This window comes from Camponotus floridanus, unplaced genomic scaffold, assembly GCF_003227725.1.
Source record: "Camponotus floridanus strain SB8 unplaced genomic scaffold, Cflo_v7.5 scaffold8, whole genome shotgun sequence".
NCBI lineage: Eukaryota > Metazoa > Arthropoda > Insecta > Hymenoptera > Formicidae > Camponotus > Camponotus floridanus.
This window is the reverse complement of record NW_020229849.1, coordinates 4,071,308-4,084,953: the sequence shown is the minus strand read 5'-3', so window position 1 is coordinate 4,084,953 and position 13,646 is coordinate 4,071,308. Positions and strand designations below refer to the sequence as shown.

The following is a 13,646-nucleotide window of genomic DNA, read 5'->3' as shown; positions in this document are numbered from 1 at the left end:
TTTTTTCATCATTAATTTTGGTTTGCTTTTTTTTTATTAATACAGATGTTATCTGTAAATATAGTACTTGTAATGTTGCTTCTGTATATCATGTAAGCACACAAAAAATGATAGCATTTGCAGGTAATTATGTTTAATATTATTATCATAAGAAAGAGAAAATAAAATTAAAGTTGAATACTGAATTGCTCTAAAGTAAATCTCATCTAAATAAATAAATGCATAAATGTGCGCCCCACATTCCTCATGAAAAAAATACATAATATTAATTTTTATGTATTATTATTTTTAGATTTTTATTCTTTTAATTCTCTAGATCACTTTTCATTTCTCCTCTCTTTTTTTCCAACTACTAAATATAGATCTATCATTTTTAATATAGATCTGTCATTTTTAGTGTACATTATTGCAGTAAGTGGAATAAAGAGCAAATCTTTTGGCGCATTTAAAGTGTACAGGAAAGTTTTATCTGATGCGTTTTTTTCAATAGAAATATCTGAAAAAAATGCATACGTCTTTTTTAATCTTAGTCTTTCTAAATAAAAATTAGAATAATAAATTTGCAAAATATTTGCTTTAATATATTTTTTTATTGCAAACTATTGAAGCAAAAGTGCTCAAGGTGCATCACTATGAAAACATCGATAGAATAAAAAATAGATTCAAACATTACAAAAAATTTAAAATATTTACATACATATTTGATATTTCTGCAATATTTCATTATTTTGAGATTTGATTTGTTTCATGAATATTGCAATAATTAAAGTATGATTTCTGATATAATCTGCCATGAGACTGCAGAGAAAGCCAGCTTTAATTCTTTATTTTGTTCAATTTTTTAATAATATAATAATTAAATTAAAGTTCTATGAAAATATGCTTGAAATACTAAATAAAAAAATTGTTTCTTATGTACAACCTTATTACCTTAATAGTTTAAGTAAACAAAAAATTATTGTTAATAATATACATATATAAATTGATAATTAAATAAAACAATTAATTAATTAATCGACACAAATCCACGTTTTTTTTTAGCTTTATGTCTAACATATATATATATATATATATATATATATATATATATATATATATATATATAATATGTATATATATTTTTATAATAAAAATGTTTCTTTCTAATATAAATTAAATAAAAAGTATAATATGCCTTTAATACACTTTATATACATACCTGTTGCAATAAACCAATACCAGAATGCTTTTTTACATTCCTCCTTGTACTTTGGCATACATATCCTTTATGCCAATTATCTCGCAACACGCTTTTATCGCATGATGACAAACAAGCCCATTATCCTTCATGAATTTTCTTTACAAATATTTTTATATTCTCAACTGTGTAAAGAAATCATGTAACACTGAAAATACAAAAGTGATATTAAAAAGAGAAGAAATAAATTTATATTATATAGTATTGACAAGTATTTTCTTACCAGTGTGTTCCTTATATGTAGGAATATACATTAATCTTTGACCAGCCCTATTTTTTAACCGTCTTTAGGGATGCTTTGGCTTTTGATAACGCAAATCCAGCCAATCCATTTCCATTCCCAGTTACTATAAATGAATTGATTCTAGTCTTACGTGCTAAATTACTGGTCATACAAGTTATCATTTTGTTTTCCAAAATCCAGGTTTTCAAAACTTTCAAATGTATCTTGCAGAAAACAAAGATATTAATTATATAAGATTCTAATATTTAGAACTGAAACATCAAAAAAAAAAATTGAAAATAGACATCGTATCAACATGATTTTTGTATGTGGTGTAATTTAACCATTATAATCCAATAATAGCATAAATATTAACCTTTTCCAATAAGGATCTGATTCAATGCTTCTGCCATCCATTGTAACACTCCTCCAACCACATTCCAATGGCGATAATTTTATTTGGCATTGGTCTGGTCTGACTTTGTGGTAATTCCATAAGTTTTTGCTTTTTCAAGATTTACAAGCAGTTCAGCTGTGAATTATTCTTTTCCTCTAAACCAGAAGTGTTCAGACAGGAAATTGTATTAGGAATTTTTCCCATGCCAATAATTTTCCTTATTTAGGTCTCTCTTTTCACTACTCTTCTGCTCTACCTCTGCGTCTTCCTGCATTACTGATACTTGTCACATCCTTTCATAATTCATCTTCAGGTCCTATAGAACAAAAGCACAGTGAAATACAAACTATTTTCTACTGTAAATATAAACTATTATCAAAATGCTATATCCATAAAAGTTCTACTTACTATTGCAAAGAACAAGAGTTTCTCAACATTATTTAATAAAGTGACTATTTTTAATAAATGTGAATGACTGACAAGCAATAAATTAAACAATATTAAACAATAATATATACCTGAAAAAAATTTCATAATTTTATTAGAATTAAATTGATAAATTAATTTTAAATACATATTATATGTTAATTACATATAATGATTAGAGACAATGATATATTTTATTTGCGTTACCATTGTTTACAGATTGAACATTTTTATCAAATTATTTACAACTCTACAAATATGTAGCATACGACAAACCATTTTTAAAATCTATAAAACAAACAACAAAATTGTTCATAGTTTTTCACTTCTGTTTTGTCATAGTTTGCTTTTAGGCGATCTCTGAAAGCAATGCATCCTATAAACAAAAAAATATAAACATGAACTACGTAAGACAATCTTAAATATAAGATCGGACTATGGAATACCGGCCATAATTTCGGATTATATTCCATGCCTCGTACACGAAATGTCGATAACATAAGTAACGCAAAACGTTTATATATATTAAATAAATTTGTAATATAAATAAGTTTTGTGATCTCTCTCCTCTATCTAATTTATTATCTATCTATCTATATCTATCTATCTATCTCTATCTATCAAGTATAATTATTAAAATATATTACCCCGATATTATATTATTTATATATTATCACACATTATCTATCACCACCATCGCCATTATTATATGTAATTTAATATATATTACCGTTTAATTAAAAAAATATTTGCCTCAATTAATTTCAATCAGAAAGAAAGAACAAGAAACATCATAGATCACTTGGGTAATTCCTAAAGGCAATACGCCCTCTGAAATAAAAACGTGGACATGAACTACGAAGCTAATCATGAATGTTTTCAGTAGGTAACATTATTTTGGACTGTTCCGTCAGTAACACAAGTATCGATAATGCAAAACGCTAAGTTTTTAATACAAATCTAAAGTTTTGGGTGGTCTTTCTCTCCCTGTATTAATAATATAATTAATTATTAATATATTCCTTGATACAATATATTAATCACACATCATCCATCATCACCATCGCCACCGCCATTTTTACGTGATCTTTATCACAACGGTTCATCATTGAAAATAAATTATAACAAAAATATTCTAGTTTATTTTTAAATATTATTTTTAAATATTAAATAATATAAGTATTAAAATTAAAATAAAAATTGGCTCAAATAATAATAATTAAAAATTAACTAAACAATTGATAACTAAGAGCCAATAAAAAGCGCGATAACTGGAGCACAAGAAAAAATCCTTTCGCTTTTAATTATTAATATATTTCAAATTATTAGTATATTTCAAATTACTCGTCACAATACATACAATAAATACGAACGTTTCGGATTATCTTTTAATCTACCTTCAACGTGACATTAATATTATTACACATTCGAAAATATTAGACAATGACATATGAAAAATTATATAAATCAGATGCAGATAGCATTTGTAATATCTGCATGCCGATTATGAAACGATTTATATAATTTCATATTTATTCATATTTATATAATTTTATATGTTATTGTCTAATATTTTTAATGAGTAATATAATGATACGCCGTTAAATTTCTTTTCTAGATGCGATCGCGATCAACACCGAAAATTATTTATTATAACTATATGATTAATTAACTTTTATAAAATAACACATAATTAATATCTATATACAGATCGCGACAAAAATTCTCTATCGCATTTAATCGTAATTTATTCATTTAATCAACTAAGAATTATAGTAACAGAAATCTAAAATAATAAATTATTATTTCGATATGAAATCGATTTTTACGAGCAGAAATTATTTCTTTAGTATTTATAGATATTTATAGAATACAATATATCTGCGATGCTTTATTTTTCAATCATTGAAATATTTTGAATTGTGAGAACGCACAATAAAATAATTGAATCATGAATCTAAACATAATGAAAGACTCCATACATCAATCTTTTAATAAATAATCCTATAATTAAAAAATCTATGTAATCTAAAATACTGTTATATACTTAAATATATTCCATATATACATATATGTATATATTAAAATACGTAAAATATTTCGATGACGAACAAACAATAACCGACTTTGGTGCCGTAATAGCACGCTAATGTTTATATGCTATAGTCTTGTAAAATGTTTCGATAAAAAAATAATAATAACACGGTCTTTCGGACTAACTTTTTCGGTTCTATTATTATTCGCGCGTCGACACTCAAAGAGTAAAGTAGTGGTATACAAGACGCTCCGTTAAATCCTTTTCTAGACGCGATCGCGATTAATATCGAAAAATTATTTGCTGTATTTATTATATTATATTATAATATAAAATATAATATAATATAATATAATACAATATATTTCGATATGACGAACGAACAATAACACGGCGTTCGATCTTGACGTAAACAATAGCACGCTAGTCATACGGTCTTAGTATCATTCACAAAGCGACACTCAAGCAGTAAAGATCGTAGTGCGAAATATGTCGTATATTCTTATATGTTTATATGCCATAGTCTTGAAAAATGTTTCGGTACAAAAATAATAATAACACGGTCTTTTAGATTAATTTGTTCGGTTCTATTATCATTCGCGCGATGACACTCAAAGAGTAAAGTAGTAGTATAAGACGCTCCGTTAAATTCTTTTCTAGACGCGATCGCGATCAATATCGAAAAATTATTTGCTGTATTAAAATATGTAAATATAATATAATATAATATAATATAATATAATATAATATGATATAATATAATAAAAATACGTATTGTTTACGGCAAGATTGATATTATTATCTGTTTGTCATCGAAATATCCTACGTACGTTAACATATTTATATTACCTTATATTGTAATATAAAATATAATACAATATATTTCGATATGACGAACGAACAATAACACGGCATTCGATCTTGACGTAAACAATAGCGCGCTAGTCGTACAACGTATGGCCTTCGTATCATTCATAAAGCGACACTCGAGAAATAAAGATCGTAGTGCGAAATACGTCGTATATTCTTAAATTAATTATTAATTAAACGATTATTGTATCGTGACTTTCAATTATATTAAACTTTCGACTATAATCGTATTAATATACATATGTATTGCATATATAACAACAAATTCATTACGCATAATAATTAGTTTTACAAAATGAATTATTTTGAGTTTTATAAAGAAGATTTATAATTATATATCTATTAATTATATATTATATTATATATAAAATTATATATAATATAACCCTCCCACGGGGTACACCTTGTCGCGGTGGGAGGGCTTAGTACTTGGATGGTGCCTTGAAGTTTATTTTAAATTTTTTAATTTAGAATAAATCTCAAGGAGCCTGAAGAGGAAGCTAAGTACCCTTTCGCGTCGTCGGTGCCGTCAACGTGTCGCGGACGGTGGCGTCTCGTTACCGCGTTTTCGCGTTTAGCTTTTTCGCGTCATCGCGTCATCGCGTTTTCGCGTTGGACTTTCTCGCAATCCCAATTTTATTTATTTGTCATCGAGTTGTCATCTTCCGACGTCAATTAACTGGGATGTTCATTGAGTCGTTGCTGCAACGATCTTTGTCTCACGCCTGGTGCAACGCGGCACTTAGGTGATGCCGGCGCGCATGCGGATGCCAGTACTGTGTATGTGGGCGCGCGATTTTGAGCTTTTGCTCAAAAGTCCGGCTGATTGAGGTCACGCTCTGCTTCGGGCTCCAGTTCGGTACGGATAGGTTAGGATTTGATCGATTGCTTGGAATCGTCGTTAATGGATCCCTTCTCTTGTTCCATCTGAGATAGGATATTAGGCGCAGACAAGAGTCGAGTGAACTTCATTCGCGTTGATTCCATCAATCGATAGTTTTCTTCCGTTTCGAACTTAACTCTTGTTCGGAGGTAAGATGCGTTGAATTCCCGACCTGTTGACTCGAAGATGACTCTTGTAAAAGTGAAACGGGATTTTTGCTCGTACCGAAACCGGGAGTGCCGTTTAAAGTATATATATATTAAATATATACATCGCGCGACAAAACAGAAAATTTTTAATCGTATCGAATAGTGCGGGAGTGCCGTTCAGTATCGCGCGTAAAAGTGCGAAAATAGCGATATAAAAATATCGCACGTGAGTGCGGGAGTGCCGCTAAAAGTATCGCGCGATTAAGACTGAGAGGAGGAGGAGGCCTAGGAGAGGCATCGAGCTTCGGCAGAGCAATCGTCTGGTAAATAGTTTATTTATTTGCAATTATATATATATATATATATATATATATATATATTAAATATTGAATATATTTATTATAATTTAAATTAAGCAATTAATCGTAATTTGATTTTTTTATTCATATGATTTAAATACGAAGTTTAAAGAAAAAGATTTTTATATAAAATTTATAATCTTGTAAAGGTTTTATAAAGTTATTCAAGAATTATTAGTAATATTTTATTTTATTAATCTGCTATTATTATATGCGTCGGATATAAAATTCAATGCATACAATAATTTTTAAAATATTAATTATTTTGGACATTATTACAATTTAGATCTTCTATTTGTATGTTATAGATCGACGCAACAACCCAGATGATCTGAGAGGAGGAGCAGGCCTAGGAGAGGCGTCCTGCACCAGCGGAACAACCTGATGGTGAATATTATTATTTATATTAATTGTATATAAATGAATGAATTAATTTATTAATTTGATTTACGTGAATGATTTAAACAAGAAAAAATTAGGAAAATTTTTGTAATATTTCTTTCTATATAATTCTTTCTAAAGGTTCTACTTGAAAAAATTAATTAATTATAAAATTATTTTATATTTATATATCTATTTATAATTGCGCACATCGGACATAAAATTCAATGAATCCAATAATAAATTTCTTAAAATATTAATTATTTTAAACATTGATGTAATTTGCATTTTATATTTGTATGTTACAGACAACGTAGCTTCAATATCAATTCCGCTGTTGCGCATCAGTGACGGTAAGTGACAACCTTTTATTTTGAAGCAAAGGATTTATAAATGCATGAAGAAATCCATTGCTTCTAACTCTCCGTTGGCGGGACAATACGCGAGTAAAAATTAAAGTGAAAAAGTAAAGGAAAAATATTTTTAATAAAGATAGATGATATTTTTGTTGCAATTGTATGATGGACATACATGAAATATTCTAAAATTCTATTATATATCGGTCTCTATAAAAAACAATTTTATAAAAATCTAGGTTTTTAATCGATAAATATTTAATCTATAAAATAGAGATATTTCTAACCAATCTGCCAACCGAGAGTTAAAATGCATGCTTTTTATCTTTTATGCATGATAATTTATAACTTGCAATTTTTGACGACTGAAAAACGTGCGTTAAAGAAACGATCATAATATCGCATGATCGTTTTTGAAACAAATTAGTCGTCAGAATGAATGGCCAGAAGTGGAGATAACTGGCCTGAAAAATACATGGTCAATATTGGCCAAAAGATGTGTTGCGCGGTTAAGGCTCTTTAAATTTTATCGCGAATTTCCGATTAGGGCTCCCCAAATTGCACCTTATCGCGAATTTTTGCTGGTGTAAGCCAGCAAGTAAGGCGGCTAGGGCTGTTAGGACTGCTAGGACTGTTAGGGATGTTAGGGCTGTTAGGTTTGTTAGGGCTATTAGGGAATATAAAAATTAAAATTTATTTTTAGAGAAAAAAAACATAAATATTATTAAAAAAAGAAAAAAAAATATATATATATATATATATATATATATATATTTCTTTTCGTCGTCGATGCCGTCAACGTGTCGCGGACGGCGGCGTCTCGTTACCGCGTTTTCGCGTTTAGCTTTTTTGCGTCATCGCGTTATCGCGTTTTCGCGTTGGACTTTCTCGCAATCCCACTTTCACAAGTGAAACGGGATTTTCGCTCGTACCGAAACCGGGAGTGCCGTTTAAAGTATATATATATTAAATATATACATCGCGCGACAAAACAGAAAATTTTTAATCGTATCGAATAGTGCGGGAGTGCCGTTCAGTATCGCGCGTAAAATTACAAAAATAGCGATATAAAAATATCGCTCGTGAGTGCGGGAGTGCCGTTAAGTATCGCGCGTCTAACTGAGAGGAGGAGGAGGCCTAGGAGAGGCATCGGGCTCCGGCAGAGCAACCTTCTGGTAAGCAATTTATTTATTTGTAATTATATATTAAATATTAAATATATTTATTATAATTTAAATTAAACAATTAATCGCAACAATTAATTTGATTTGTTTATTTATATGATTTAAATAAGAGAGAATTAAAGAAAAAGATTTTTAAATGAAAGCTATAATCTTGTAAAGATGTAAGCTTTTATAAAGTTATAAGAGAATTATTAATAATGTTCTTTAAAATTTATAGAATTATTTTATTAATCTACTATTATTATATGCATCGAATACAAAATTCAATGTATACAATAATTTTTGAAATATTAATTATTTTGAACGCTATTACATTAGAATCTTCTTTTGTTTGTTATAGATCGATGCGATAACCCTGATGATGCAACAATCCTGATGATCTGAGAGGAGGAGCAGGCCTAGGAGAGGCATCCTGCACCAGCGGAACAACCTGATGGTGAATATTTATTATTTATATATCTCCTGTTAAAAATCGTACACACAATAATACGGTTTTATTATTTAAATGAATTAAAGAAAAATTAGAAAGATTTTTATAAAAATTATATAAAAGTTTCTATATATGTAATTAAAAGATAGTTTCAGAATTTATAAAATTTTTCCATACATGTATACAACTGCTTATTATTTTACACCGGATATGAAATTCCGCATAATAATATTTTTTTGAAATATCGATTTTGTGTATTGTTATAAATCAATTTTATATTTGTATGTTACAGACAACGAGCTTCGATAACAACAACTCCGCTGTTGCGCATCAGTGCCGGTGAGTGAACAAAAACCTTTTACTTTAAAGTAACGGATTCGTAGAGATTGTAGATGTAGATGTATATGTAGATTGTAGATTGTAGATTGTAGGTAAATCCGTTGCTTTAAAATGGATGAGTTAGGATAGATTGAATTAAATAAATTTTTTATAAATTCTCTTTCGAAACGCTTTGCATTTAAAAATATATTTAAATATTAATTAAAAAAAGAAAATCAAGAAAATATTATTTTTATAAAGATTTTGTGTCTAATTTATTAAATAAAAAACACACATTAATATTTTTATCAATTTTATTAATTTCTGATGCTACTTTATTTTTATAATGAGTACTTATCTTCTAATTTCTTATTCATCGTAGCTCATCCATCGTAAAATTTGTTTGTAGATATTATTTTTAAACTTTATTTTAACTTAAGATAAAGCCAAATGATTCATTAATTAAATAAATTGTAATATGATAGATGTTATACACACTTTAATTTTATATTTTATTATAAATTATATATTACTATAAATATTTACTAATTATATATATTATTATAATATCAATCAATTTTGATCGATAATCTGCACAGGGACTTCTATATTATAAGAATTCTCTATATATTATACTAAATTGCTAATAGTTGAAGTTATGTTAAATTCTGTGATACCCGACATAAATTCTGCCCAGTTATAAATGGTTGCCCTTGCTTTACCATGAGATATGATCGTGTTAGCAGTCTAATATAATATATAAACATTTATAATAATTTGGCTTTATTTTAGTTAAAATAAAGTTATATTCAAATATATAATATCGTTCGATTTTACAATTGTTATATGTACAATTGTTGATGAGCGTGAAATATTTACGCTCATTTGCCGGTAATCAGTCGGCAAAAGAAGGAGTGTTTATCTCCTTTTTCGATTTCTGATTAGAGATCGAGCGAGATAATGGCCAGGACAAAAGGTAGGTTTAACTGGCCTGAAGAGCACGTAGTTAGGGTACGCGGTTAGGGTACGCGGTTAGGGTACGCGGTTAGGGCACGCGATTAGGGAACGTAATTAAAATATAGGGCATTGATTAAAATATAGGGAATGTAATTAAAATATAGGGCATTGATTAAAATATATTAGAGAGAGGCTCCTTAAATCTCGAATAAGTTTCGTTTTAATAAGTTAAATCAAGAAGTAGGGTTGTTGAGATCATAGGATTGATAGGGTTGTTAGGGTTGTTGAGGTCATTATTTCTTTCAATATTTCAATTTCTTTCAATATTCCAAATATTCTTTCAATTATTCCAATAATTCTAGGGATAAATTAAAATGATATAAAAAAATTAAATTAAATTTATTTTTAAAAATATTTTAAAAATGAAATTTAAATTATCAAAATTATTTTCAAAAAAATAAATAAATTGCCTAATTATAAATATTTAAAAAATAGTTTAACATATTATATTTCATTTTTAAAATTAAAAATATATTATATATATATATATATATATATGTATGTATAAATATATTTTATATATATATATATATATATATATATATATATAAAAGTTACATAATATTAAATCCAAGTGTTAATGCTGTTAATATCAAATTATTCATGTTTTTAAACATTTAAATAAATCGAATATATTTATTTGATATTGATAGTATCATAAATTTGTAACTATAATAATTGTAACAAATTTGACTAAAATTGTACTGCAGTTATAATTGTATTTTAATTATGATTTAATATTGATATTATAATTGTATATGAAATACAATTATGACTGTAATTTATATTATATTAAATTGTATTTATGATTATAAATTATATGAAATGCATTCTTATGTAAATTATACGAAAAATTATCGAAAGTATACGTATAATGATAATATAACAGAAATTCATTAAACATATTTTTTTCTATAGTATATATTTTTAAAATATTCATAAAATTAACTGTGCTTGTGTTTTTATATCAAAGAGTCATTAATAAATTCGGGAAATTTTATATATAAATTTTAAATTCATATAATTTTATATATTTCAATTTTATAAATATTAGATTATAAATTTTACAAATGTTGCTAATTTTTTTATATTAAATATAAAAAAATATCAAATATAAAATGCAAAAATTTGATGTTAAATTAATGATTAAGTATTAATTAAAATTTAATGAACACCTTCTATTTTATAGAATCGCGTTTCATTTATTATAAATTTAATGATATATATTCATTTTATCTATTTACGAATTCTATATCAGAACTAAATGTAAAGTAAATTAATAAATTACGATTACGAAAATATCATATTTTTTCCGCGGTTTTTTCGCGTTTTGTATATAAATCTCTTAGATGAGATTGCCGTTTTAATTAAAAAATCTTATAACTATACCTCCCTGTAATATTGCTAAATATTACTAATTAAATATAAAAAAAATATCGAATAAAAAAGTCGAATATAAAAGTGTGAAGATTCGATGTTAAGTTAACGATTAAATATTAGTTTAACAAAATTTAACAATCGTCTTCGATATTATAGAATCGCGAATTAATTTTGAATTTAATAATTTCCTTTTAATCAGATTTATACATTTACAAATTTCATGTCAGAACTATTCGTGTACCAGATAATATTCGTAAAATATATTAATAAATTAAGAATGCGAAAAAACTGTTCTTCCCGCGTTCTTCGCGCGTTTATTAAACGAAATTGCCGTTTTAATAAAGGAGTCTTATCGCTGTCCTTCTCGTGAGGTGACCATTAGTAAAAATTGCGTGACTCGTACCGGTGAAGAGTTGAAACGATTTTCATCATGGAGAATTATTTATTATCGATTCTTGTAAGATCCATTTGCGACGTCTAGTTCGATGTCCTGTTGAAAATTAGGAATTTTCATTGTAGGATTGTAATTAATCCCAGATTTTCCTGGCAATTCCTGAAAGCAATGATTTCGGAGTAACGTCAACGACGAACGCCATACGCCTCTTTAAATCCGGATTAATTTAAATAATACATTTAGAAAAGAAAAAAATACATATTTTCTTCATTGAAAATGTGCTATCATTATTACTATTCATATTATTGTCTTAATACTAAAAAATCTTAATAGTAGATTACATATGGATATAATTATTGTATATAAATTTTTATTTTTCAAGTAATTTCAAATTGCAATTAGATTTTATTGACTTTTTTGATAAAAATGATTACGAACGAATATATTTTATTAATTAATATAATTTGTCTTTTTTGAAAAATTATTTCTAGGTACTGGGGATATTAATTAATTTTCAGTTTCTTTTAAGAAACTATTTGCAGATGTTGGACAGCCCGCCATTTTAGAAAACATTAATTTATATATATCTATATATGTATGTATAATAAAATACATGCACAAATTAACATATTCAAAAAAATTTTATAATTTTTCTTAATATTACATATGTTACGTACGAAATTATATATATGAATGTAACATAAAATGTGCGAGTACTTAAAAATTATGAGACAAATCGAATGGGTACCTTGATGACAGTAAGATATCGGCAAATTAATTTAAATGCTATTAAAAATAATAAAAAAGTAGTACATAGACTTAACTATTTGAAATTATTTGATTTATTTTATTTTACAAATTATTCGAATTGAAATTTTTTAAATCTTGCTGTTATGGGGTTTGATTCGTCTCGCGCGCGCGAACAGTTGGTACCCCAAAATTATTATACGTATTCGCACATTTAACACAAGTTCCAATGATGTATGTATTTTATTATTTATAAATATAATCGTTCGTAATCATATTTACATAAAAATCATTATATCCATTTGGTTTTCAATAAAGAAATATATTTTTTAATAATGATAGAACATATTTTCTGACGTAAATTTTAATCGTGAATTAAATGACAATGAGGATAATTGTCGTTGATTTATTACTGAAATCATTGTTATCGGGAGTAGTCTGGAAGATCCAGGATTCGTTCTCTCCTACAGTGGAATCCCTGACGTTTAATGGGTCATTTAACTTTTCTTCGCAGATCGTTCTTGCGAAATCTGATATAAAAACAAGATGTTAATTATTTTCCATCTTTAAGATCGTTCTCCTTTTTGTCGAATATTAACCGGATATTAATTATTATATTAGAAAAATTATATATTATCATATCGAAATTAAATATTCCAAATATTATCGATTTATTTATTCATCGCGTTTTTTCGAATTTTAAATAGCAATTAATCTTATAATTTAATCGTCGGTTTATATCGAAGTTCTTCTATTTTTTCGCGTTTTTGAATATTTTCTTTAATAGTCTTTAATTATGCGCGAAATGTATTTTAGTCTTATGTATAGTAATTACAGTTATAGTAATTATCTCGCGCGCG

The 13,646-nt window shown here is 26.9% G+C and overlaps 1 long non-coding RNA gene across 1 annotated transcript; it reads right to left on the bottom strand.

Annotated features, from left to right (window-relative positions):
- Positions 1-1,253: 1,253 nt before the first annotated feature.
- LOC112639638 lies at positions 1,254-1,512 on the bottom strand. Its single transcript, XR_003123602.1, has 2 exons — positions 1,461-1,512; positions 1,254-1,385 (listed from the first exon to the last, which is right to left on the bottom strand). It is a non-coding gene; the product is annotated as an uncharacterized LOC112639638 (long non-coding RNA).
- Between the last annotated feature and the right edge of the window lie 12,134 nt (positions 1,513-13,646).